The sequence below is a fragment of the Ascaphus truei genome, chromosome 5, assembly GCF_040206685.1.
Source record: "Ascaphus truei isolate aAscTru1 chromosome 5, aAscTru1.hap1, whole genome shotgun sequence".
Lineage (NCBI taxonomy): Eukaryota > Metazoa > Chordata > Amphibia > Anura > Ascaphidae > Ascaphus > Ascaphus truei.
This window is the reverse complement of record NC_134487.1, coordinates 280751580-280778915: the sequence shown is the minus strand read 5'-3', so window position 1 is coordinate 280778915 and position 27336 is coordinate 280751580. Positions and strand designations below refer to the sequence as shown.

General features: G+C 42.1%; 1 protein-coding gene across 5 annotated transcripts in view; it reads left to right on the top strand.

The window, feature by feature from the left end:
• Positions 1-27336, top strand: part of TSPAN9 (tetraspanin 9) — a 267323-nt gene that overhangs the window by 37789 nt on the left and 202198 nt on the right. For 2 of the 5 annotated variants that reach the window (XM_075602261.1, XM_075602262.1), the window contains one exon: positions 18552-18586. The exons of 1 other annotated variant lie outside the window; for it this stretch is intronic. The gene's annotated coding sequence lies outside the window, so the exon portion shown is untranslated. Of the gene's footprint in view, positions 1-18551; positions 18627-27336 lie in introns of all 5 variants that reach the window. 2 more of the 5 variants (XM_075602259.1, XM_075602260.1) reach the window with 1 other exon arrangement.

Here is a 27336-nt window from a genome sequence, read left to right as displayed (position 1 = left end):
GATCCCCTCTCCCTGCCGTGCGCGCGAGCGGCCCTTGTATAGAAATGCTGACTGACGTCAGCCAACTAAACTTCCGCGCGCGCGCACGGCGTAGCACGCGCCCGGCACTATAGAACGTGCCTTATATTCAAGTTAGCAACTACTGTGCTTTTGAATGACACTGGCTGTATTTTAGTTCCTAATGTAGACGGCACAACCAAAGATCTGGTTTATTCTTGCAGACTTTACATTTTCTCCATTTTCATCCACCCTTTCTTAATGGATAACATTATATAGTATTTAATTCTTCTTGTTAGCTTGTTTGGAACATGCAAAAAAAAAAGATTTTTTGGAGAGCTACAATTTGCCTGTGGTGGAATGATCAGCTGCCACCAGTAGAACTAATTGGAAGCCAAAAAAAAAAAAGTGGGGCTTACACCGGGACTTAAAAGTCTCTCCCTGATTGGGTTAACAAGGAGATTGAGTGATGAAAGCTATGATTGCATACACATTGAATTCTCAGCTGCTAAAGGGTGAGCATCTGTGACAGTGGCCTGGAATGTCAGGGCTGGCAGGACAGAAAGATATTTTGTTATAAAGTTTTACTCTTTGAAAGTTTGTCAACCAACAGTTTATATTGGCTGATAATAGGTAACCTTAATGGGGAAAGAATGAGGATTATTTTTTGGTGGCTTTTCCTGATGGTTTAGCATTTTGCTGCTATATGGAGCTTTAAAAGAGCACAGTATAAGTTTTTCACTGTTTATGAACATTTTCTTGGCATTGTATTTAATATTGCAACTTTAAATTGGATTTCTTTAGAAATTAAGAATTTTTGGGTTGGCCTCTAAATGGAGGATTGCTTGTCAATCAAGTGTTCGGTCCGCCTCGTCATTGATAGGGAAGCGGGGTAACAAAAAAATTGGCGGGAAGATGGCTTTGCCTGTGTAAACGCATGTTCAGCATATAGTAATATCTGACAAAAGCAAGTAGCTGCGGGAAATCAAGCCCCATCCACGTATTACTATGATTTAACTCCCTTAATTTGTCACTGTCATTGGTTAATTTTTGCCTTAGGAGGGACTTCAGCTTTAATTTGTACTGACAGATTAAGGACTTTATTGTATATCTGCTGAAGTGGACATTCAGGCCATTTTTGGCCAAAACCCCCATGGATTTTACTGAGGATTTCTGGCCAAAAACAGTCCAGACCCCCGGCTTCAGCAGATATAGAATAAGGTCCCAATTGTGATCTTTGGAACACAACTATTTGCTTCTTATTGCTAGTTCCTAGTAACTGTCCCCTACAGCCGGAATATTTGACTAAGGCAGAGAGACATCTTTCACTTCCTGCCTGGATGTAAATTGAGCTTGTGAATGGTAATAGTTATATGAATTCCATCTAGTTGAGATTCCCCCACACGACAAATTTTGGTCCATAGAGGAGTCACACCTAGGAGCAAACAGAACAAGGTAAGGTAGAATTGGTATCTTTAATAGCTAACTAATGGTTAAAGAGAGTGCAAGCTTCCAGGACCACTTTGGTTCCTTCACTACTTACTGTAGATCCCTTCTTCATGCAAGGAGATGCATATCTTTGGAGCTTGTTAAGTAGAGTGCGAATTTGCAAAGTCCTATACACTTGAATCATTACTTTGTTGTGCTTTATTGAATAAGCCCCTTTATTTTACAAGTGATGCGCGTGTAGGACATTTCCCTTTAATGGTACTTCATAAATGTTTCTATTTTTCCACATTCAATATAACAAGTCAAATTTATACTAGACACAGAAAATAAAGGTACTGTAGGTGTGAGTATAAAGAGATCATTCCACAAATTATTACAACACTTAAGCCTCTTATCCTCACAGTCTCGTCTTCATATAACAATAGCTTAACCAACCTTAAAGTTGGTTTTATGGCTTTCAAGTATTATTTTATAATAACTGAGCAAGGTTGTCTTTTTCCCCCCACTAGTTTCTTTAATATCATACTTTGTTTAGTGTATGGTTACCACATTTCTGGCTATAGGCAAGTGACCATAAGGTCATTCTGTATAAAAAAAAATGTCCCTATTGCAATATTGATGCAAAGATTAGCACCATCTTTTATTTATGACAAACAATTCATTTCTTTAAAGTGACTTATTAATTCATAGTTGACATGAGAATTGTCAACATTTCTCTATTTGGTAACACACTTTCAATATGCCCAGCTAAGCAATAAAGTCTCTTGTTGTACATACTCACATACGTACAAATGCACTCTAAGAAGATACAGTATACACGGGAGAAAATTCATGATATAAACAACCATTTTGACTTGAATGTTATCTGATGCTTGTTCCCCATGTGAACTTGCAGGTGTAGGTTGACATTGTGTTTGTAATTTAACAGCCTTGACACAGGCGTGTAATATAGTGCACTACCGTGCGTGCACGCGTCAATTATAATTGACTGTGTTCCTGACGTTTTATACTCCCGACGCGCGTACTGTAGTGAGCGTTGACCCGGCAGATCGGAGCAAAGACATGAAAAGTGTCTTTTCGCGCTGCTGCCGGTGCACGTCACGCTCTATTAGCCAATCACAGCGAGGCTGCAATTACTTTGTATTTTGCGCAGAAGGGAAAGGGTCAGTATGTTGTATGCACCAATGAGGACAATGTTAAAGATGATTAAAACAATAAGACCAAAAAAGAGAGAACTGTTGGATCTTTGATAACTGGTGGAGAAGAAATATGGTTTACATGCAATAGAGAAATTAGAGAGAAAAAGGAGGAAAGGAGTCAGCAATGTTGTTCACCACCTTCAGAAGGAATGCCTTATTTACTAATATAATTATATGCAACTTTCTTATTGTTATTGCCTTAACGTTATTGCCTTAACTAACAGATGTTATATATAATGCTTTGCTTTTTACGGGAGCCGGGTGTGACGTCACACTCCCACGTCCACCTGTCGCTCACAGCACAGCACGGACCGCACAAACAAAATGTGTGATTCACGTGCACGAGCATTAGCACACGTGCGCGCGCCAACTATAAAACAAGCCTTTGTGGGAACTGATACTGACATTAAGAAGAGGAACTACACTATTTAGAAACAAGGAAGCTTTGAGGGTTTCCCCACAACCTACAATTATGGCAGAAAGGGCCACGTCTGCTCTTATATAATCATAAGTTGGGGGTTTGGCATGTGTTATCATTTTCCTTTTGGCATTTATACTTTGCTGTTTCCAGCAACATATGCTAGTCATTTCCTGAAGTGTAATTGATTTAAGCAACAAACGTACAGCATGAAAATACTAAGAGTACCATATTTTCTAAGCAAAGAAGGCTGGGGAGCCGTGTTGGTCCTTTCTTCCATGTAGTAACAAAAGGAGGGAGAGGGAGTAGGGGGTACGATACCTTTTATTGGACAACAAGTAGTTCATATGTCACAAGCTTTCAAACCTCTCAGGCACTTAGGGTTGCCAGGTGTCCAGTATTGAACCGGACTGTCCTCTGGACACTCTGTCCAGTAAAAGAAATTGGAGGTAATACTGACATATATGACTTGACCGGCTTGGGGGGGGGGCACGGGATTTCACCAAGCAGGGAGAGAGCCGGGCTGTTGCTAGGGGGCTGGGCAGCTTCCTCCATCCTGATTGACTGCTGCTGGGGTGGGGCAAAGGGGAGGAGGAAATAGTGTGGAGCGGAGGTGTGTGTGTTTGTATTTGTGTTTGTATCTGTGTCCAGTATTTTTGGAGAAGCAATCTGGCAACCCTTCATCAAGTTGATACAAATTAAAAGGAGAGTTGGTACTGTAAATCTTTTATTTGCAGAGTAAGGCGATGATTTAATAACCATAAAAGTTAACAAGCTGCTCGCTGTTATTTTTTTTTACTTGCCTGATCCAGGGTGGGGGGGGGGGGGGGGGGCGCCTTAGCGTAGATCCATGGTCCCCCCCAACCTTGAGGGACCCCCTGTTTCTCAAGCAACAGAGGGTTTTGTCCGCCGGGCAAGAGTACAGAAAATATACTTCTGTTCTTCATCAGATCTTTGCCAGGATAGATGTAATGAAAGTCTATTTCTTATATCTATATTACATTACTTACATTACAAGTTTGTCTTCTAATGTGTTACAAGTGAATTCAGAAGAGAAAACACCAAATGTCACGCCCCTGAGGAAGGTCCTATACAGGACCGAAACGTTGGATTTATATGTGCCTGCTTTTTTTCAAATACACTTTTGCAATATACCTTGAGTGCTGTTTTTTGTCTCCTTGGTGGGACACCTGGTTTCCTGTTATTTTTCTGGAACAAGCACCTATTTCTTTGGAGCCTTTGAAGTGCCTGCTGTTATCTTTATATATATATATATATATATATATATATATATATATATATATATATATATTATGTATATGTATATTGCAGCCCAGGAAGCAAAAGCTTTTTGTAAGTTTACGGGGAAACAAACTTCCTTTTTTCTTCTTTAAGAACTCCTTGCATCTATCCAAAGAAATGTATGTAATTCTTTAAATAGCCTTACACTCCACATACACCAGTTTTCGTTTCTAAAATGACCTGGCCATTGTTATTTTATACCAACCGGGTGCAGTTGGGGGAAAGTAAGTACGTAGATGTCCACAAAATAAAATTGTTTCTTATGGAAAAAGGGCCTTCTGTGACCTTTTTTGCTAAAGACTGTATATGTTGATAGAAAAAAAAACCCAATCTAAAGATATCATTATGATTATTGTATTAGTGTGTTTTTCTTGGAGTTGCAGTTAAGCTGCTGGTAGCTATTAAACATTCTGGGGGGGGGGGGGGGGAGGGGAGAAGGCTGCAGGCTGTGTCATGTTGATGCAGAGAATTGCAACTGACTGGGCTATAACGGAAGGTTTGTTTTTCTTCCTGGAATTGAAACTGTAATTTGCATCTTTTTAACGTACTCGTTTCGTCCTTACTGGGTAGACATTCTTTTCACACGGTCCCCGTGCTAATAATAAAGCAGCCGCACTGTGCCTGCTTTCATGAGAGCCATTTGGTGACCTCGTTTTTTGTTGTTGTTGCAAAGCGCCCCCGCTCCCCCCACCCGTCATGGCCGCGCCCACCCGACCCATTTTGGCCACACAACCCGCGCCTAAAAAAGTTCCCTTCAGATCGCGGTGAAGTGCCGTGCATGCGCCGCCAGGACGCAGGGCGGGTGTGCAGGCGCGTGCTGTGGGGCCTTAGCCTCAGGCGAGGAGAATTCTGAGTGTGCAGCCAACACAGCACAGCTAAACAGCTTCTTCAAAGTGCAGGTCTCCTCAAAGATAAAGGTACAAAGTAGCGCTCTAATCACACGTTCATAACGCAATTCTCCATTTAATGTGACAGCCAAGAACAGTGGAAAGACAAAGTTTCAGGTCCCATATGGAACTTTTGTGATGAAAGGTCCATATGGGACCTGAAACGTTGTCTTTCCACTGTTCTTGGCTAACACATTAAAGGAGAATTTCATTATGAACTTGTGAGTAGAGCTCAACTTTGTACCTCTATCTTTGAGGAGACCTGCACTTTGAAGAAGCAGTTTAGCTGAGACATCTTTAAGGAAAGCCTGCTCTTTAGAAAGAATACATATAGCACATGTCTCCGTCCGTCCTCTTCTTTCATGTTTCATCGAGCTGGGTAGGTTGGAGTTCTTAGAGCAGGGATCCATGCTGCTCGCTTATCTGAACCGAGGATTTCCGTTAGCTGGACTTCTCTACTTACTGTACATTTCTGGTGCTTTCTCTGTGCTTGAAAATGTTCATTTGTAATCCCTGGTCCAGGAAAAACAATATGGCAACAAGGACCAGCCTAAATCCGCCAATCAATAAAAATTCCACAGCATCATAAAGAGGATGTTGCAGCTTTTTAACGGGGATCCCTGTGATTTTTTTTGTTTTTTTAATTAACTGAACATTACAAGTTTATTTACTTTAAATTGAATTGTACATAGTCCTAATACGCTCCAAGGGACCCCTGGTTCAAGTAATATTACAAAATACATTTTGGTGTAGGATTGCTGCTTTACGATGGCTTTTAAGCTTTCTTGTGATACAATATCAGTTTGTGCCTTGGCTTTTTTTTACTATTAAAATGTCTTTGGATGGAGGAAAAAAAAAGGAGAAGGTTCCAGGGCACTACGGATTTCAAAAGAATTTATTGAACAGGCACAACGTTTCAACCACCAAGCGTGGTCTTTCTCAAGTGAAGATATCTTGAGAGAGACCACGCTTGGTGGTTGAAACGTTGTGCCTGTTCAATAAATTCTTTTGAAATCCGTAGTGCCCTGGAACCGTCTCCTTTTTTTTGCCTACTTTGGAGCTTGTCATTGTCAGGAACTCCCCTGTTCCAGGAGCACCGGTAACAGCAAGTATCTTTTATTCAGATGGTGGTGTGCAGCATTACCTTTGCTTTTTGGTTGGAAAAAAAAAACATTTTACAGCTCTGTGCACATAAAAAAAATGTTGACACCCTGATACCAGTTGGCAGCGGAAGACAGATATACGTTAGAGCAGTGGGTTCCAAAATTTTTGTTTGGTTAAGGAACCCTAAGTGAAATTCTGAGGAACCCCAACCCTCTCTAATAGCGCATCTGTGATCAGATGCATTGTACATTTTCCTGTATTTAGTACAATTTTCAAATTACCAGAAAATTGTAGGGAACCCTTTAGGCATGCCCGGGGAACCCAAGCGTCCCTAGGAACCCTGGTTAAAAAACACTGCATTGCTAGAAGGGCTATAAACGAAGTAAAATAAAAACATCTTGTTCACTAATGAATGTATGAAACAATGTGTCAGGCTTTATTATTACAATTCAGTTACTTGACCTTAAAATTCCCAATTTCACTGATTTGTTCCCTCTAAAAATTGAATGTTTCCCTTCTACTTAGTCCTGTGAAATCTGCTTATTTGATACTTATTGGTCTACACTGTTTGGTTTATGATAATTTTATAATTACTTTACAAAGAAAGAAAGTTACCAGTAGATTCTAAATCTACAAACAGCCTGATCACCAATCACCTATATTAAGTGCAGGGGCGGGTTGTGGGTACTTACCGGTCCGGGTGTTTCCTTGAAGAGCAGTCCTCTTCCAAGCGGTCCGGGCACTCTGCATGTCCCTCCTCCGGTCGGGGCGGAAGTTGGATCCCGGCGCCGGCAGGAGGAGGGACAGTATTGCAGGCGGTCAGGGAGCTGGGAAGCCACAGCACCGGCCCACAGCACCTGCCCACTGCACCGACCCACCGGGCCAACCCCGATCGGGCAATCCGTCCATGGTTAAGTGTAATAAACATGCCACTGGCATTTGTTCACCATGCTCGTTTTCTACAGGTTGCCAGAACAGTTTCTCTCCATTGTCACATTTAAAAATGGGGTTGAACTGCAGGCAGCGATTCAGGATAATGACGTACCAATGAGCCCATGATCACCTCTTAGCTTACTATTCATTTTAAACATGAAGGCTTTCCTAGAGCTTTCGCGTGATGCATTACAGTACACAGCTTGTATGACACAGCCTGCGTTAATGTATGGATATTTGTACGCCTTTAATGAAGCGATAAATCAGAAAACACACTCAGCTTTTTTTAATTATCTGGACACTCCGTGTGCTCATTTGCATATCATTAACCAGACCTTGTATGGAATGTAATCAGTGTGACATATCTCTGCAAGTGAACTTTTATGAGTTATTGTAAATATTATGTGATTTAAGCATGGCTTTTGCTTAGTGATGACGTCTCGAGCATATTTGCAACATTTATATTTATCTGGACAACATAACGCAACTGACGTCTGGCATGTAAACATTGCTATGAAGATTGTTACTCTAGTACAGAAGTGGCCAACTCCAGCCCCCAAGGGCCACCAACAGGCCAGCTATTAGGGTTTATCCCTGCTTCAGCACAGGTGGCTCAATCAGTGGCCCAGTCCAATGATTGAGCCACCTGTGCTGAAGCAGGGATATCCTGGAACCCTGACCTGTTGGTGGCCCTTGAGGACTGGAGTTGGCCGCCCCTACTCTAGCAAAAGGCTCTTAAACCATGTTCCTAGAATCTGCTTCTCCTATGATTATACAGCATGATTCTTTGCAGCACTGAAGCAAGACTGTTGTTTTCTTGACTAGCATTTTATCTTTCCCGTGCTAAGAAATGATGAAAGGCAGAGAGCGTCTAATTGAGCTTGAAAGATATTTGAACTTGATGGTATTGCCCACTGGAGAACGGAATTATTAAAAACATTGGCCCTCGATGTGACACTGAACAATGTTGTATATTATTTTGACTTATTAGTAACATGAAATGTTGTTTTTTTTTTTTTGGTTTTTTTTTACTTGTTGCATATGCCAAAGAATTTAAGGTCGAGGATAAGCAGTTCAGTTCACTGTTGTTTCAGATGCAACGATAAATTTGATCATGATGTTAATTTTGGCAGATAATCCAAACTTTCATGTGACAATAAGCCAAGAAGTGCATCATTTTATTGACTGGTTTTGCCCGATTGTAAGGTGATATATTTTTAAATAAAGTTACTTTGAAAAGTACATACTCGCACTATCACAGGGCCCCACCCACTTTGAGAGCCAATCAGCAGTCGGATGTATGAGGTAGGAGGGTAACACGGAGGAATCTTACCTTGGGGGCCTGAAGCCGCCATGTTGCTTGTGGCAGGAATCTCAAACCGAGAGAGACAGACACCTAGACAGACACAGACACATAGAGAGAGACACATAGACAGAGAGAGACAGAGAGATAAATGTATTAATCACACTTTAGCAAATACAAAATAAACCCAATTGCCCCACAAAGTCTCAAACATACTAGCCTCATTCTATTTCGACCTGGTGTGTTTTAGTTCATAATTACCATTTGTGTTTACCTGAAACAGCTGAAGATTGGAGCAGAATAGGATACAGTTGAAGCGCGATAGGATCCGGTGGATTTTTGAACAATTAGAATGACAAACTCCTGCAAGATTACGCATGATGTTTAATAAACTCTCTTCAGCCGGTCTACCTTCTTTAGAGCCGACTTCTAAATCTACCACTTGACAAAGACATCTGACCAGCCCTTGAAAGAAATCTAGCTGCTACAGTGTGTTATTAGATTGCCTTTTCCTGAGATGAAAGCAAGTATGCTTGCCCTGCTGCGCTGCCTTTTGTGTGTATGTATTTGATTGCCATCCAGTTTAACATTTGTCACATTTAATGGGAATATTTAATTTCATAGTCAGATGATCTGCTCGTTTGAACAGTCATTCACAGTAATTAGCTGTCCCATCAGGGCTTTTAATGGGACAGTGAACATTTCCATAGAAGGGCTGAATAGGAATCAGCAGTCTAAGTTAAATGCTATAAATTGCCGTTCTTGACTCTTAAGGCTGGGGCCATGGTGCCTTCGCCCGCGCGGAAGCGTGCGGAGGCTGAGAAGTGACCCGCGGGAAGCGGGTGCTTTTCCTGGCCATGGTGGACGGGCCATGGGGGCATGCCAGGGGGCGACACGGAGATGGTTTTCCCTCATTGGGCGAACCGCTCACATGACCGTCCTGTCCCGCCAAGAAATCAGTTTCAAGCGATTTCTTGCGCAACGCGTGCCCCCTCCCGCTTCTGCCCGCACGCCACATGGACGTGATCACTGCCTTAGGGCAGTCTGATCGCGTCCGCACAGTCTGTGGCACCATGGACCCAGCCTAAGGAGGACGGCACATGTATCTATATTTACATAAATAGCTTCTACTACCTTATTTCGTTTTTCTCTCATATTTTTATTCTGCCACTTTAAAAGAAGCAAGTTGTGCTTCTTGTTCTCTCTCTCACTTGTTGCAATGGGTGTTCATTTAGATGTACTGTATAGTGGCACTACTGCATGCAGGTTCAAGCATGCTATCAAAGCGGCTAAAGTTGAAAAGGTACTTGCTAACATGCAATTGAGCCTGGCAGAGCAAGTAAGGCCTCAGCCCCCAAATATAAAATATATACCGAAAAGTGATGGCCCTCATTCCAGGGAGACTGTATTGTCCCTGGGCTTGACAGCGTTCAGGAAGAAGGCATTGTGACGGTGAAGAGGCAGCCTGGCTCACTAATAAAGGTTAAGCATTACCTGTAATTATGTGTATCTGGATATTTGTTGGACTTTATTTTCCAAGGCGCCGGGGTCTGTATTTATGTATTACCTGTAATTATGCGACAAAGAATTTTTGTGTTTTTACCTTTCCAGGGATGCCAGCAAGCAGGGATTGCTGTGGTATGAGTTTCAAGGGGGGTTTTGCGGAGAAAGTATTGTCCGATTGTGTCTTTCTAGTCAGATATCTAGTGTCTATCTGGTTCCCTTAAAAATTTACCCAGCAATCAGGTAGGATTCCTGCATGCATGTAAACACATTGTCTCGGTAATATCTCCCCTTGAAAATACTTGTGCGACTCACTACTAGGGGTCCCTGCTTCAGCACAGCCCAGAAAGGTACATGGGGCATAGGGATGTGAGGTGTCCCTGAAACAGTCAATGGGTCCCTAGGTTAATGGGGATACCCAGTAAATGCCCAGATCACCCAGAACCGGTGTAGGGGTTCTTGGGATCCTCCAATTATCTACAAGGTTAGGACTGGACTTTTAAAAGTCCCCTCACAAGTTTATTTTATAGAGTGTAGGGAATATGGCTAGTAAGAAATAACGTGCAGCTTCTTATTCTATTTCCCATAACCAAAAGAATTAGGATATTTTTAAAGTGTATATTTTATGGAACAGTGTGTTTTAAAACATATCTGTTTGTGCACAGAAATGAGCTGGGACTTTCAGAACCAATGCTGTGAATGGCCACTGGGCTACCAAGTGGTGCCAGGAGGTCTGGCAGGACATCTGAAGATGAAAGCCCCAGGGGATGATCAAGGTGTCAAGACCATTTGGACAGGCGGGAAGGATTCAAGTATCCACATCCTGAGATCAATGGATTCCATTTGCATTTCAGTTGATCCAACCAGATTGGCTGGAGCTTGTCACCGCGGGTGGCATTGAGGGAACCAGGATCAGAGGTGCCAAATTGTCCATGTAGATTTCCAAGTAACCCTGTTGTGTCTACTTGCTTGTTTCTGATTGGCGGCGGAGACATTTCTCACACTTTGGATTGGGCTATAGTATTTTTTTAATGAAAGTCAAGAGGTATTATAGCCCCTTGCACCCATTAGTGAGTTGGTTTTTCAAGGTGTTCTCCAAGGTCTCATAGTTCTCCAATCCTCTAAGATTCTCAGATTCTAAGTTTCTAGTTGCAAGTCTCCAGCAAGAAAAGGAAGGGCTGCATCTAGGAGAGTCTAGGTTGTTACCCCAATTCCCAAGTAAGTGTGTCTTTTTGCTGTAGTTTGTGTAACATTGTGTGTTTGCCTTTTTCCTGTGAATAAATGTACAATTTATTTCATTAACTTGTTTTGCTCAATGCATGATCCTGGTAAAAAGGTGTAAATGGCCTGGTCTCCCGTGACAGGCATAAAGACAGAGGATGCTAAGAATCCCCGGAGGTCAAACACCACCTGTCATTTAAACCAAAACCTGGATGCCTACAACTACCTGTCTCTCTCCAGTGAAGCAGAACTGCAAGAACTGGAAGACCAGCTTGAAAATATTAAATAGGCTATGTTAAGGTCTTAGTGAAGCACAGTAAGAAGAAAATATAAAGGACTCATTGAGCTCAAAAACAGACATCTAGTATATTACAGAGCGACAGAACATGGGAGAATCAGTGGAGTAGGCTGTATAATTAACAAGAAATGAAAAAACAACACATTGGAATATGAAAGCTCATCAGAAAGAGCAGCCAAAATCCTCATTCAACAGACAGAGTTACAGGCTTCAAATTACCTAAGTGTGAGTGCCAGCATCAAGTCACACCGGCAATGAAGTGGGAGACTCCTACTATAAAATCAAACAACTTCACAACCAAGGTAATTGCCACCTTAAGGTCGTTATATGACATTTCAATGCAAAGTGTGGGGTCCACTACAAAGACGACGCTTCATTGTGTAAGGATGGTCACGGCCCCAGGATTAAACGGAAACCGAGTAATAGAATTTGCAGAATGTGAAAACTTCTATAACCATTAATTCATTTTGTAATCTAAATAGAAAACGGACATGGAATGCACTCAATGGGCCCCAGAATAAAATTGACTATATCCTAGCTAACAAGAAACGTGATTAAAAACTACACCAGGCCGGCACAGCTTGTAAAGTGAGAAAGGCCGAACTGCTCCAAGGAAAACAGATTCGGTCCGCACGGGTAAAACAGCATTTATTATTCAAAATGATACATTTCTTTACCATGTTTACTTGAAACAAAATTACATTTAAAATATTTTAATTCAAATGATCTAATTTCCTAATCATTTCTCAAACTTACGCCGTGTTTGGGGTGCCGGCGTCGCGACATGCGCGCGCACTTTTGGGATTCCTTGCTGATTTCCAAGGGTAGTTCCTAAAGTTCCACTGCGCTGTAGCGCGTCGATGCAGCGACATTTTGCCAAGACAAGTGAATTTGTCTTTCAGGCTGCAGTCGCGTGACGTCAGGGTCACATGTGCTGGTTCAGCCAATGAGGGCGAACCAGCTCCGTGATGCGTTCGCCACATCCCTCGCCACGCCCAAGATCATCTCCCTAATCTCCTGCAGCCCAGTGCACACATCGCTGGGGCTGCAGGAGTATTCGCGGTACCGTGCATCCGCGCCGGCGCCCTGAGCGCGGCATTAATGAGAGGTATTGCACCTTTTTAGCAACAAGCTTGTTGTATTCCGTGGTCAATCCCTTTCATCATCATATCTCTCTCAGTCCCCCTCATCATCATCATCATCATCATCATCATCATATCTCCCTCAGTCCCCCTCATCATCATCATATCTCCCACAGCCCCCCTCATCATCATATCTCCCTCAGTCCCCCTCATCATCATCATATCTCCCCCAGCCCCCCTCATCATCATATCTCCCTCAGTCCCCCTCATCATCATCATATCTCCCCCTGCCCAACTCATCATAATATCTCCTCAGTCCCCCTCATCATAGTCATCATCATATCTCCCCTATTCCCCCTCATCATCATCATATCTCCCTCAGTCCTCATCATCTCCCCCCCCCCGCCACAATATGCCTACTTGATTAGGAGTCAGAGACACTCCTGATTAGGAGTCACTTGGGGGGAGATGCTGTATGCGGTGGCGGGCAGCAGAAGAGTCAGAGCAGAGCAGGCAGGACGGCACCAGGTAAGAATGCGCGCACACTGCTATGAGCGCGCGGTTACCCTTCCGTCCTCTGACTCGGAGAGTGGGCTGAGAGCGAGCTCGGGAGGAGTGGGGAGTGAGCAAAGCCGTCGCGCGCACACACATGCTCCTACCCTACCGCCCCTCCTCAAAGCCGTCGCGGGCGGCCGTATGTTGTGCAGGCCTGGACTACACTATCCTTAACCATTTTGACACAAGTGATCACAGATTGGTCCTCTGCAAATTACATTTTAATGCAAAGACAGAAAGAAGAACACTAATTTAAAGGAGCAATCCATGCAATATTCTACTTGTTTTTTTTAAATCTGTTCTATAGTATTATATAATACTTACTAAAAAAAATGTTTTGTTATTTAACTCGCAATGCTATTTTGTCAACTTTGTCTAAGTTGTCAAAATTTAAATATACTGAGCATCCTTTGATTTCTATAGCAGATTTGAACATCCTTCCCCAGCAGTGCAACATCTTTGAAACACTTATTTGTGATAATTTGTTGCCAATATTCCTAGCAGTTTGAGCTGCAAACTGTAATAATAGATAATGTTACCTTTAGTAATACAAGGATACATTGTAGCAGCTGAGCTACACTGCCTGAAGGATTGATTGAAACTGAAAAGCAGTCGTCATTTATTGAACCATGGGAAGCAGAATCTTTGCTGATCAATCACGGGAGAACCAATCGATCTTCAGCCTAGGTAATTAGTTTTCAATAAAAGGTAATGGAAGGCTGCATATATTTAAAAAAAATGTTGTGTGCACACTTTGACAAACAATTCTGAATAGCTTATGAATATCATAGCAGAAACTGCAGAGAAAACGGAAGGACTCCCTAACAAAAACAGTGTAAGAAAATAGCAGATGAGACACCGCAGTTATTGAGGAAATGAGAAGAAATCCCAAAACGTAAAAAACAAAAATGTAATATACAGAGATGTGAAAGATGATCTGCGAGCGTATAACTGAGGCTGTTGGAAAGTTTTACTGCGATCTAGTGAAAAAGTTTAAAGAAGCAAAGCATCGACTTATGATTGGGAAGCAGATCGTTGAGCTCAAGCAAGTCGATGGATCAACAGTAAAAAAAAAACTGTGTACAACAAAAGACAGAAAAGCCCAATACTACATCCCATGTGACAAAATATATAGTAAATCGTGTATAATTAAATACTTCTCTAATAATATTCTCATGAGTAAGTGTCATTTAGTTAAACCCTTTGGCCAAAGCGTTATAAGCCTGCTAGCCGCCACAAGGCATAACCAAATTTGCAGGTCCTAATACTAATCTGTGAAACTTCTCTTTTACCTGTTGGAGGGGGAATGACCGCAGTGAGTCTGTCCATACAGCAAAATTAAAAAACCTTCCCTACTTTAAAAAGTGTGGAGGGGTGAGTTTAAACCCTGGGAGGAGGGGCCACTAACTTCCAAACAACAGATACCAGTTGAATTGAGATTAACACACACACCATCCCACACAATCTGGGATTGTGTGTTTGTAAAAAAAAACTGTGCACTTATCATTAAAGAGCAATAAGGACTTTTGCAGGAAATTGTATGAGGACACAGGGGATAATCACCATGCTAGGGAATCTCCCCATGAGAGAAGTACTGTATGTTGAATGTGCCACATATGGCTTCAGTTGGTCATTTCATCTTGTTATTTTGTGAGTTAGTGTATGGAGCAATGGTATGAGTTGGCGTGGCGTTACAACGCACATTTTTCTCACTTTCTGTAGCAAAAAAAACACACGAGGTCACGTCACAGGTGATGTAACGCTTTGTGGCAAACAGATCTGCTTCAAATTTGAGAAACGTGGTTCCAAATTTTTGGCAGAAGCAGGCCAGACATAAAAATGCAAGCAGCAATCTCCCTGCCTCCCTTCCCCTCGCCTCTACTTATGTGTTTTATTTTTTTTATTTAAAGAATTTGAACCGGGGTGTCCTGCAGAGATGCTTACCATTTTAATTGCTGGTGTTCTTTCTAAATATTCAAAGATAGCTGCCAGGGTCATCAAACAGGAAGCCACAACATTATTCTCCCGATTACTTTGTGACTTCCTGTCTGCGGGACTGAAGACGATTTGGCCGCCATATTGATTTCTCAAAATAGGAGGGGAAATGGCAACTAATATGGGAAGTATCTTGGGAACCTCACGGCTAAAAATAGCACAGTACATCTCCTGAGGACCCCTCTCCCTGGTTCAAATTCTATAAACAAAGGGAACTGAATAAAATTAAAAGTGAGTACGGGGGATTTCTGTATTAAAAAGTAAGATGGATGCGCTTCTAGAAGCTTGATAGAAATCCGACTGTACCGGAAGGAGTGGAGACAGGACAAAAGTCCAGCATTGATGCTTCAGAGATCATGTGTTGTCAATCTGTTATTTGATAGTAGATGGGGAGTTTGTTAAATGGTCGATCAAGCCTTAATTCGAGGTGGACTATACATCTTGTATTGACTCCATAAGGTGAATGATGTGAGGGGGTTGGAAGGCTCCGAATTGAGGTGTCTATAGATTCGTATGTGGGGAAGTCACCCTAGCCGGATGGCGTGAAATGCGTTAGAGATGTACTTTGCCAATCCTCTATACTTGTCTTTATGCTGCCATGAGCCAAATAAACCTTTTTTTATTGTATTCATTGTGCTCTAGCATTATTCTTTTTAGCAGTGCACTGCCATTTTCGTCTCTTCCTAGGATTTCTTTGCTGTACCTGCAGGAGTTAGATAATATTTTGGCGATACATACAAATTGGAAAGAATTCAATTTTGGCAGCCTCAGAAAGAACAATGGCTCAAGTTATAGCTTAGATTTACTGTAGTGGTTAAAAGAATAAACACTGAGCAACCAGAAAAATGTACTGTTTGTTTTATTTATCATAACCAAGTTTCAAAACGCATGCATTCAAATATATAGACATGAACATCTTATGCCCGCCATATTAAATAGACTTAGTAGCCTGCGAAGGAGAAACCACAACTGCTGAATATATTTGTTTCTTAGTGCACAAACTGATAATTAAACATACAGATACCCAGCAAGATCTAAAAAAAAAAAATGACCACATAATATATATATATATATGTATATAAGTGTCAAATAGAGTGCTAGTGGGCATGGCTAAAGGTAAATAACAAAAAACAAAGAAGCCCAAAACTACATCCAATATGACAAAAATATACAGTGAAATACCTATATATAACTTGAAAAAGGGGTCATTTAATTAAACCCTTTGGCCAAAGCATTTTAAGCCTGCAAGCCACTTCAAGGCATGACAATTAGCAGCTCCTAACACTAACTGATTAAAATTCTTATTTACCTCTATACTTAGAGCAGAGGTGCGCAAACTGGGGGGCGCGAGATTAACAGTGGGTGACGCAGGGTTTACAGAAGCCCCGCGCGCTTCCCGAAGGCACTTAAGTGCCGGGGAAGCGACAAAGGCCTCTGAAAACCTTACCGTGGTTCAGCCGTGTTGCTATGGTAACGTGACTTCATGACGCCGGGAACCACGGTAAGGAGGAGGGAGGGGGCCATGCGGAGAGAAGGACAGCCGGCAGGGGGGCGCAGAGGAAAAAGATTGTGCTCCCCTGAGTTAGAGAAAGAATGATCGCATTGGACCTGTCACAACCAGCTGCATGTCAAAGAAAGGAACTGTTTACTTGGAAACTGATAATTCAATTAATTCTATGGTAATAAAAGGAGTCTGTTTAATGTGATATGTGACATCTAGACACAGAGATTGCATATCTCTACCTTTTCTCGATTTCATTACTGTGAAAGCATGCAATTATATGTGTAAATTATTTCACATTCTAATCATAATTGAAAGGTATGGAAGAATTATCTCACTATTAATGTGACTGCCTTTGGCACCAAAATTAGATTGTAAACTCTATGGAACGGGTACTTATTTCGCTTGCAAAATTCTATGTACGGCGCTGCGTACTGTGAGAATAAATATGATGTTATTATTAATATGGTAGCACACAGTACAAATGCCTAGAAACATTGAATTATTCAATTCCCAAATTTACTAGTTATGGGGCGGCCAACTCCAGTCCCCAAGGGCCACCAACAGGTCAGGTTTTCAGCATATCCCTGCTTCAGAACTGGTGGCTCAATCAGTCTTCAACTGAGCCTCTGATTGAGCCACCTGTGCTGAAGCAGGGATATCCTGAAAACCTGACCTGTTGGTGGCCTTTGAGGACTGGAGATGGCCACCTCTGAATTAGTTAGTTGAAATACATACATGCATACATACATACATACATACATACATACATACATACATACATGTTCCAATAAAAGAACTGATAAAATAGTACATTTGATGGGCTACAGTTCCCCCTCACAGAGAACATGAGTTTCATAGCTCATTGCAGTCTGGCCTTGCAAGTTCTTTTTTTGGTAACAATTTCATAATGTTTCAATCAATTACAGCAGATACCTTTTTAATAACCATTAGCAACCATTCAATTTATATGACAGAGGGTTTGATCAGCTATGGCAGGGGCGCACAAACTTTTTTGGCCTTACCTCCTCCGACAGCCGCCCCCCTCCTTACCTTTCGACGCCGCGGGGTTGTGTGACGTCACGTGACCCGCTGCGTCATTTGACGTCACGTTACCAGGGCAACCGTGATGTCACATGACCCCACGGCATCATTTGACGCTGCGTTGCCATGGTCATGCGTCCTGAAGCCGGCTGAATCCCGGTAAGTAGAGGTTGCAGAGGCCCCGCGCGGTCCCCTGGCATTTAATTTAAATGCTTTGGGGAAGAGCCCGGGACCTCTGCAACCACCTGCGCCCCCCCGTCCCCCCCCCAAAAAAAATCTCGTGCCCCCCATTCTGTGCAGCGCTGAGCTATGGTATTTGTAAGCATCATATTTAAAACGAGTTGGGGGCCAACATGCAAAATGTAAGTGAGAAATAGAATCACTAGGACGGCAGACAGTGGGGAGGGAGTGATATGCTGCAGATGTAACATCTGCCATGGGGATTTCCATAAATAGAATACTCTGTAGTCAAATGCCATAGGCAAACATATACTTAATGAACTAACATGTACAAACTATGCACGCATGCTTTATGGACACCTTAGATCAAGATAAAATATCCCCTTCACAAGATTAATTTATTCCATGCGCCACATTAAATATTAAATCACCTGCTGTTCTAGATGAATTGTAACGTGATCCTCAGCATTTAGCAAATCTTTCCCGTGCCTCACTGTTAGCCTCCAGACAGTTCATGTTTTAGCTGACTTTAGGCTTTTGCTGATCAGAATTGATTTCTCCTTTTCACTCCTTTTTATAGGAAGAAGACATTGACTTCTCCTGAAGCTCGGATCTGTAAATCACACGGTTAAGCAGTATTTTTTATCTTGATTTTGTAAGTATGGGCGGTATGTTACATGTGGAATGGTTCGTTTACATTAGTGGTCACCCCAGGAGTAGTTCAAGATACCACCTGTCATCAGACTGTTGAAGTTGTGTGCCATTCCTTGGAAGAATCTCTATGGCGATTCCTTAATAATAGTAGCATGGGAAGTTCCGTGTGCTCATGTGCATGTCATTACCCAGAATCCCTTTCTGCAGTGGAAGCATTGTATGCTAAGAGATAATGGGGAAAGATAGGATTGATGCTTTTGATGGGATACTCACCCCATATCTTGGGGTTCATTTGCAGAAATGTCATCATTGGCATGACTAGGGATTTTTCCAGTGACTTTTGATGTCTAGAAAATCAAACTTCTCTGCAGTTTTCTTTCAGCAGTTCGTAGCTCTTGCTAGGTTGAATAGTATGTAGGAGACAAAAGTACATTTTTAAATTAAAGTGGTGGGCAAGTTGGCGAATAAAGAGGTTGGATTAGGATGGTATACTTATTATTTAGATGATAAGGTTGCGGGTTAGGGATGTTACATTTGATGCCACTGTTACTGAAAATGCTGCACTGTCAGGACAAATATATCTGAGGCCGTGCTTATAGTGACGGCGACGGCGATGCGACGTCGCCCGAAAACAAATGCATTACTGCTGCATATACTCAGTAAATCAAAGTGTTAAAATCATTAGCATAATTCCTCCAGGGGCTCTGGTAAACTTGATGGGGGTCTATGTATCAACGTAATAAAAAGTGTGTGACGAAGAATTTTACATTAACGCCTCTTCAGATGTGGAGGACCGCAAATAAAAAAGGCAAAAGAGTGGCGCAGAATGTGATCTCATAATCTGGGCGCCATGTTACTCCTCGCCAACGTCTCCTGCTGACACTCCCCAAGTTGCAAGTTGAAGCGGACGGACGGAGGGGGGGAGGGGTAGAGATCACATTCTCGAATTATCTTCGCTCGAACGTTGAATCCTCCAAAGTTTGCACCATTGACATATTTCAACAAGTTTGCATTTTCGTGCAATAAATCTGTGCTCGGAATTCATGATGATATTTTCATAGTAATAGGTTTGGAGTCCTCTCCATTGGTGATACGTCCCTCTTGCTCCCCTGATTTTGTGGACGCTGATTGGGACGGAGATTTGGAATGTATCCTATTCTAGTGTTCTGAGTGCAGGAGTATATTTACCATCATTTTTTCTGAACCTACCTCGTACTGCCACTGGGGTTCATATATTCACATATTTTCTAGTGATTTGTCACAATTGTCACATTTGTTATATTTTAGACACTTATGATATATTTGTGTTTTATAATTAATGCACTTTTAATCACTTTTAAAAGCTTTATTTAAATTATTCACTGCACTAGGGTTGAGCGCCACACTTTCTCTGCTTCTAATAGATTTGGAGAGACAGTTTTTTACTCTGATTTGGATATCTTTGTCAGCCGTGATCCTTTCAATGGACAAACGTGAGATTTCTTGGCAACTTTTGACATGTAGACCTGCGAAATACATTGGGCCATATTTACTAAAACCTGCTATGCGGTAAGACACCTTGCGGAGCCAAAAGACATGTTGTGGCCCATTCAGAATTCTCGTGTTGTCCATTACAAAGTACTGATACTAGTGTGTAGTGTGCAAACATTTCACTTAAATTCACCAACCTTGCGAAATTGGTTGTTTTTTCTTCTTCTTCAAAACTTAGCAAATATCGAATTTTTTCAAAATTCGTAATGCGTTCTTCAATTAAAAATCTCTGCATCTTGAGAGAGGGACCTGTGAAATATGCCAATTAAAAATCATTTAAATATACTTTGCATATTCAAATGAGCTTCTTTCCCAGGTATCCCAGATGTGTTCACAGGTATCTCTTCCCCCTAAATTTTGGGCTGTATATAAATCTATGGGTACTACACAGGACTCCTGTCTCTCTCTGTATCTGTCTCAGTCCACGTTCACGTGAAACATAGGCAAAGTGAATGTGGGCACGGTTCAACGTCTCTATTCCAGAGTCAAGTCAACATTGGATGCAACTTGTAAAGTAACCACTAGATGTCACATAAGGCTTTTATTATCTTACGATCGTGACATTTTTTCTTTTTCCTGTACTAGCAATATAAAGTTGTTAAATGTTTGATTTTTCCATAAATAATAATCTTTCCAATTATGACAGCTGACATTCATTCCAATTAACTTGGAGGGGTGGGGGAGGGGGGTGAATAGTGTTTACAGGCATACCCCACATTAACGTACGCAATGGTTCCAGAGCATGTATGTAAAGCGAAAATGTACTTAAGGGGAAGCACTGTCTTTTTCCCACTTATCGATGCATGTACTGTACTGCAATTGTCATATACGTGCATAACTGATGTAAATAATGCATGTGTAACAGGCTCTATAGTCTCCCCGCTTGCGCACAGCATTGGTACGTGTAGGGAGCCGGTATTGCTGTTCAGGACGTGCTGACAGGCGCATGCGTGAGCTGGCATTTGCCTATTGGGTGATATGTCCTTACTCGCGAGTGTACTTAAAGTGAGTGTCCTTTAACCGGGGTATGCCTGTATAGCGAATTAGAAACTAAAAAAAACAATGCAGCAAAATCAGTGGACTGCACAATCAAGTGCAGCATTTCACTAATGCAAAGTATGCGATGCATCAGCTCTGAGTTAATGAAGCACATCACAATTCATTTAATTTGCCTGCAGAATTTGCTGTGAAGGGTCTGGGATATTGCCAGCTGCTTGTAATGCCTCAGCTGCCCCGAAGGTGGGTCCACTTGTAATAACGATTGGATCCCGAGACATTCTTTGCGTTTATTTGAAGCAACGTATTCACATTACCAGAAGGTAATAAATGATCCAGCAAGAAAGATAGTCAATGTCGGATGAGAAGGTCAAGGGACTAGAATAAGGGGAAATGGCATGTTATCATGGTGGTGTTCCTTCTTGCTGTCATGCTTGTTTGGCTTAATTATAACCGTTGCTGGATCTCATTGGCACGAGCTTGCATTGGCTGCCATTTACTTCTACAAAGTTAGACCACCTACCTTATTCATGTTTATACTGGGGGTTGGGTTGGATGCAATTAAACTTAAACGACATTTTTTTTATTGTTTTATTTATTACAGGATTGAAGCAGGGGGTCTTCGGAGCTGAACTGTGTTAATTTTAGCTCCGGCGCACCTCCTGCTTCAAGCGATACTTACCGTAGGGGGTGCCGGATCTCCTCAGTCACGCGGACCAATAGGAAGCCGCATCGGATGACATCACAGCTTCTTGTTGTCCCGTATGACATTTAAACCCCACCATTATGTTAGCCACACAATTTCTCTGGCTGCAGTGATACCGGCATCCCCTACCGAGGTAAGTACCTCTGTGAGCGGGGGATCTCCGGAGCTGAAATGAACAGAGTTCAGCTTCGAAGACCCCTGCTTCAATCCTGTAATGAAAAATAATTTTTAAAAAGTGAAACTCGTATTGCTGATTTATTTGCTGATTTGCTTATTTGCTGATTTATTTAGTGATAAAGTACTTATCACTATATCATATAAACATTATTATACCGAGGCAGGGATTTCCTTCCTGTCTTCTAATTTTATTTGTTGCACTTATTGTATTATTATTTCCTGTACTGTCTCTTTTGTTAAGTGCTTAGTACATTGCGGGCCCTATACAAAGCAGCAGTGAGCAAAATGGGGGGCACGGCCGTTAGAGGTCCCGCGCTCTCCCCCCCGGCATTTAAATTAAATGCTGGGGGACCGCGTGAGGCCTCTATAATACACTTCCCTTCCCTTCCAGCGATGCGTCATCCTGGAAACCGGCATCAAATGACACCGCGGGGTCACATTACCATGGCGATCTGATGTCACATGGCCCCACGCGTCATTTAACGCCGGGGTCGAGTGGGAGGGGGCGCGAGGCGTCAAGGGGAGCAGGCAGGGGTGCGCACAGGGAAAAGTTTGTGCACCACTGATATAAAGAATAGATACATACAACATGCATTTGCAAAAAATATGTAGAAATGCAGTATCCAAAATAATAAATGGCAATCCTTGTAACCACAGATTATCTCAAAATTCAAGTATAGTCCCACAACCAATGGACTGTCAGGATCCCTCAAAGGTAGAGTCGGGTGACTTTCACCCAAAGTTTGTATTTGCTGTGACACCTTGTTTGTGTCAGTTAAATTTTTTTTTTTAAGTGATAACAAAATTAAACGGTACATCTCATCATTAAATGTATTATTTTACAACTTGTACTTAATTTTCAGACAATTTGCTTGAACCGTTTCAGGGAAATTAAATATGGCAAATGAAAATAAATTTTCTTTAAAGATTTACTTTGATACTGTATCTAGGTGGCAGTGATAAGAAAATGGCAGATGAGAAATTGTATTTAAGTTATGTGACAAACGGCACTCTTATGTAGCGCTGACGTCTGTCTGGGCTCTTCACGACACGGTCCTCTAGGGTTATAAACGAGACAAAAAGGATAATACGAAGCGTTACATTGCTTAATCCAGGCTTCTGCTTGCTTTATTTCGGGCCATTTAGGGACTGCAGCTTTAACAGATACATGTCTGAGGCATTCAGCCATTGACCTTCAGCAGTTTGCTCTTATGTCAGTGACACAATATTTCACACCGCCTGTCACTTTAAGAAAACAAAATCATAAAAATAAAGCCCATCCCTTTTAGGGAATGTAGCCCCTATTCCCCCATCCTATGGTGTATTCTGTGGCTGCTGGTTCATACCTTGTTGGTAAACAGGAGGCAGGAGATCTCAGCGATGTTGTGGGGAGGACATCAGGACAGGTTCACGGGGGTTCTTTAGGTAACAGCGCCTCCAGTCCAAGAGGATCCTGAGGCTTTCAGGATGAACGTCAGTGACACTTCTTCTTGTGGACAAGTCAATCATAACTCCAGATAGGGTATAACTGGGTTTATTGATACATGCATGTTGATATATACAGGTCACAGTCCCTGATGCAGTTCCCAGACATTAGGCCTTGACTATCTCTCTCTTTGTAGATACCTTACCCCTTCATGGGGCAAGGCCTCAGCCTGCTCCCTCTGTGTCTGCACATTCTGAAGTATATCCCAGAACTCCTTACACCCACTAACCCGTTCTCTATTCTATAGAGGAGAAACCTCCCTCCTTCCATGGGGAGTGGCTAGTAAGGCTAGTGGCTAGTACAGCACTTACCATTCCACTTACCTGTCTGACGGTCAAACGGGCTGCCACACATAAAGAAACCTTTATGGGAACGTTGCTCACTCTACACATGTGAGTATCCAGCACACTGCACCTTGATATTTATCACATATAAATCACAATACTGCACCATCAGGGAATTTTCTTTTGTTTTTTACATGACATTGCGCTTCCTGATGATCTTCACTTCTTTAGTGGCTAGTAAGGCCTACATACTGTCATAGACCCCCCCCCTTACAATAGCAGGCTAATCTTGAACTTTATTGAACAATGTAACATACCCAGCATAGTCTACTGCTAACACTGCCCACTTACTAAAATGGACTTACAGTGTTATAAGGCCAGGAAATCAGTAGTCCCAGAGGACTGGGCTACAGGAAACTAACTACACAGCAGCATAAGCCTCTCTAATTGTTGCTGGCCAACCAACCTGGTTCCCCAGTTGAAATAACACACTCCCCTTTAGGGTTATTATATACTCAATAATGTTCACCGGATTTAGGCACAAAAATATACATTGAGTTCTTAACTGATAGATGTGACAGCGTCCCAATAGATTCTCTCTCTGCAGTCCTTTTGGATACTGCAACACATGAAGGGGGAGTCCTCCCCGAACTGGATACAGGGGAGCAGTGTGCCCCCAGCCTCCAGGCTCTAGGAGAGAGACTAAAACAGCAAACCTTTCTGCCTTAAATACCTGTTCCTGTAATTAGGAGAGCAGGTGAGGGGGAACCAGCCACAGTAAATGTGAAGCTGTGGAATGGATCCTTTTACACTATTTCTGCACTTTCTGGCCTAACTCGGGCAGAATATCCAGGGACTCTGTCACAGTTATTATGTTTCGTGGTGGATAGAGAACGCATTACAATTTTTCCAAATGGAGCATGTTGAAAAAATTGATTATATCGTTATGTTTCTTGCTAAAAGCTGCGGATTGGGTTAGAATTCGGCCTGTGATGTTTCGGATAAAACAGAACACTGACCATGCACACATAAGCAAATTTACTCGCTCCTCCCACAACGGGGTATACAATATAGCGTTTTCCTAGTAGAAGTGTTTTATAGCTATTTGCTAATTGGAGAATTGGCAAGTAGGCAATACGCCCAGAACCTAAAATGGAGGGGCCACACACCTCCAAACAACGATTTAGCAAAACATATAGCGAAAAGTATCAGTGACAGTGTATAACTTTCAATACCTTTATGGAGTATGCAGCTAGGAAAATTATTGGTCTTACATTTATGGAAAACAAATGCAAACCTCTGCACTCCTCAATATATATATATCTATATATATATAATAGTTTTATGTTGTCTTCTGTTGTGTTTTCTTCAACAATTTCAATGTTTGCCTGTGTCTATACAGTATGTGCTGGGCATAGACAATAACCTGCAGAAATGGGCAAATGCACAGAAAGGGATTTAAAAAAATATATTTTTCCGCAGTGGACGATACACATTGTATAATGGGAACATACAAAAAGGAAGTCAGAACAAACACTGTCTTTTATTCTACTGTATATTGTCCAGTAATAATAAAGAAAAAAATGCGAATCTATGAGAACATTCTAAAAAAACGTATTAGCTGTCCCTGTTTTTCAGCATATGAAATATGATACAACCAGTTACATTCATTTCTCAATTGTCCAAACAGCACGAATGTATGTCTATTGTTGCCAATGCAGCAGTTTGCACAGTGGTACCAGTTTGCTGGCTCGGGAAATATATATGATATTCCTAATGCCTATATAAGATTGCTAAATCCATGAGGAACTAGGGTAACTGTATCTTCCTCCAAAGTGCTATAAACTCATGAGAACAAACATTTCAGCAGTGAAATTAGCAAAAGCTTTTCAGTGTTCCTTAAGTCACCATGAACCAACGGGGGGGGCGAGGGGGGAATGCTTGGTGTAGCATTTCATTTTCTTCAACAATAAATCTGTTACATCACCAAATGGCAGAATATAAAATCTCATTTTACATAGCGGAGGGGAAGGGAATCATTTGCAGTAGGTTTGTCTTTTAATGCGAGGCATTTTTTTTTAGGGGGGGGGGGGGGTTGGAGAAAGGAAAGATTCATTTTACATGGTGGAAGTGACACATTATTTAGACAGCTGTGCTATAAATAATACTGTATCCCCTGCAGTTAGTAGCCCTTGAATAGTCACATTCAAGTTAATAGAAGTTAGTTTCTTATTAGCATCCCAGAGAGAATTCCATTTCTTTTCTTGGCACATAATGTCATTTAAAGCAGCTGTCCACGCTATTGGCAATTTTGGGGGGCATCTTTATTACTTACGTTAGGAGATCTCGTCCTGTACACTTTCGAAAGCTATTTTTTTTCAATCTGTTACGGTCAAAAGATATAAGCGATAGAAATATTAAAAGTCTGGGAGGTTCAAATCATTATTAACACTAACATTTAGTATTTTATTTAAAGCAGCAAAAACATTTTTTTTATTATTATTACAGGATTCAAGCAGGGGGTTTCCGGAGCTGAACCCCATGAATTTCAGCTCCGAGGACGCCCTGCTTCCTGAGATACTTCTCCATAGGGGGTGCGCTATCTCTGTGGAGTTTAAATGCCCTGGTCACAAGGGCTAATAGGTAGCCTGTGTTTCATGTCTGGTCTGTTTAGGTTTTGTAGTCCAAGTGCAGTTAGTTACACAGTATAAGCTGCCTTAGCCGGTGGGGAGGGTAGAATACTCACCTTCTGTCATCAGGGCACATGAGGGTCAGTGGAGATTACACATACTGTACTGCAAATAGGGAACCATTTCTAATTTGTAAGCCAATCTTGTATACAGGACGTGCAGTGTTCACTCACACTGATGACAGGGAGGTATTTAAATTATGCAAAAACATGTACATTGCAATATTCTGTATGCTACTAATATGAGCACAATTAATTGGGCAAGACTAAAATTAAAGCAGCAGTTCCTCCCCTCACCGGCCTTCATTTCTTTCTATAGGTGGAATGTATGGGGTCTCAAGAGCTGAACCGCGTTCATTTCAGCTCCAGATACCCACTAGTACTTGATACACCAGAACTTCCTGGTTGTTTAAATCAGGGGAGTGCAAATTTTTGGAGCTGCGCCCCCCCTACCAGCTCCCCCTCGCTTTTGTGCCCCTCTCACCTTGTTTGGTGGCGTCAAATAACGCAGCGGGGTCACGTGGTGTGAAGTCATGTGACCCCGTTGCCATGGAGATGGACATGTGACGTTACTCCGCATGGCACCGTGGCATCATTTGATGCCCTGTTGCCATAGCAACGTGTCTTTCCAGCGGTGCAAAATCCCGGTAAGTGAGTTGCAGAGGCCTCACGCGATCCCCCGGCATTTAATTTAAGTGCCTCTGGGAGCGCCCACGCCCCCACCCCCCCAAACAAATCCAGCGCCCCCCCAACTTTACGCACCACTGGTTTAAATCACCCATCACGTGGGCCAATAGGACGACACAGTGGATGACATTTTGCTTACCCTGTAGGGCAGGGGTG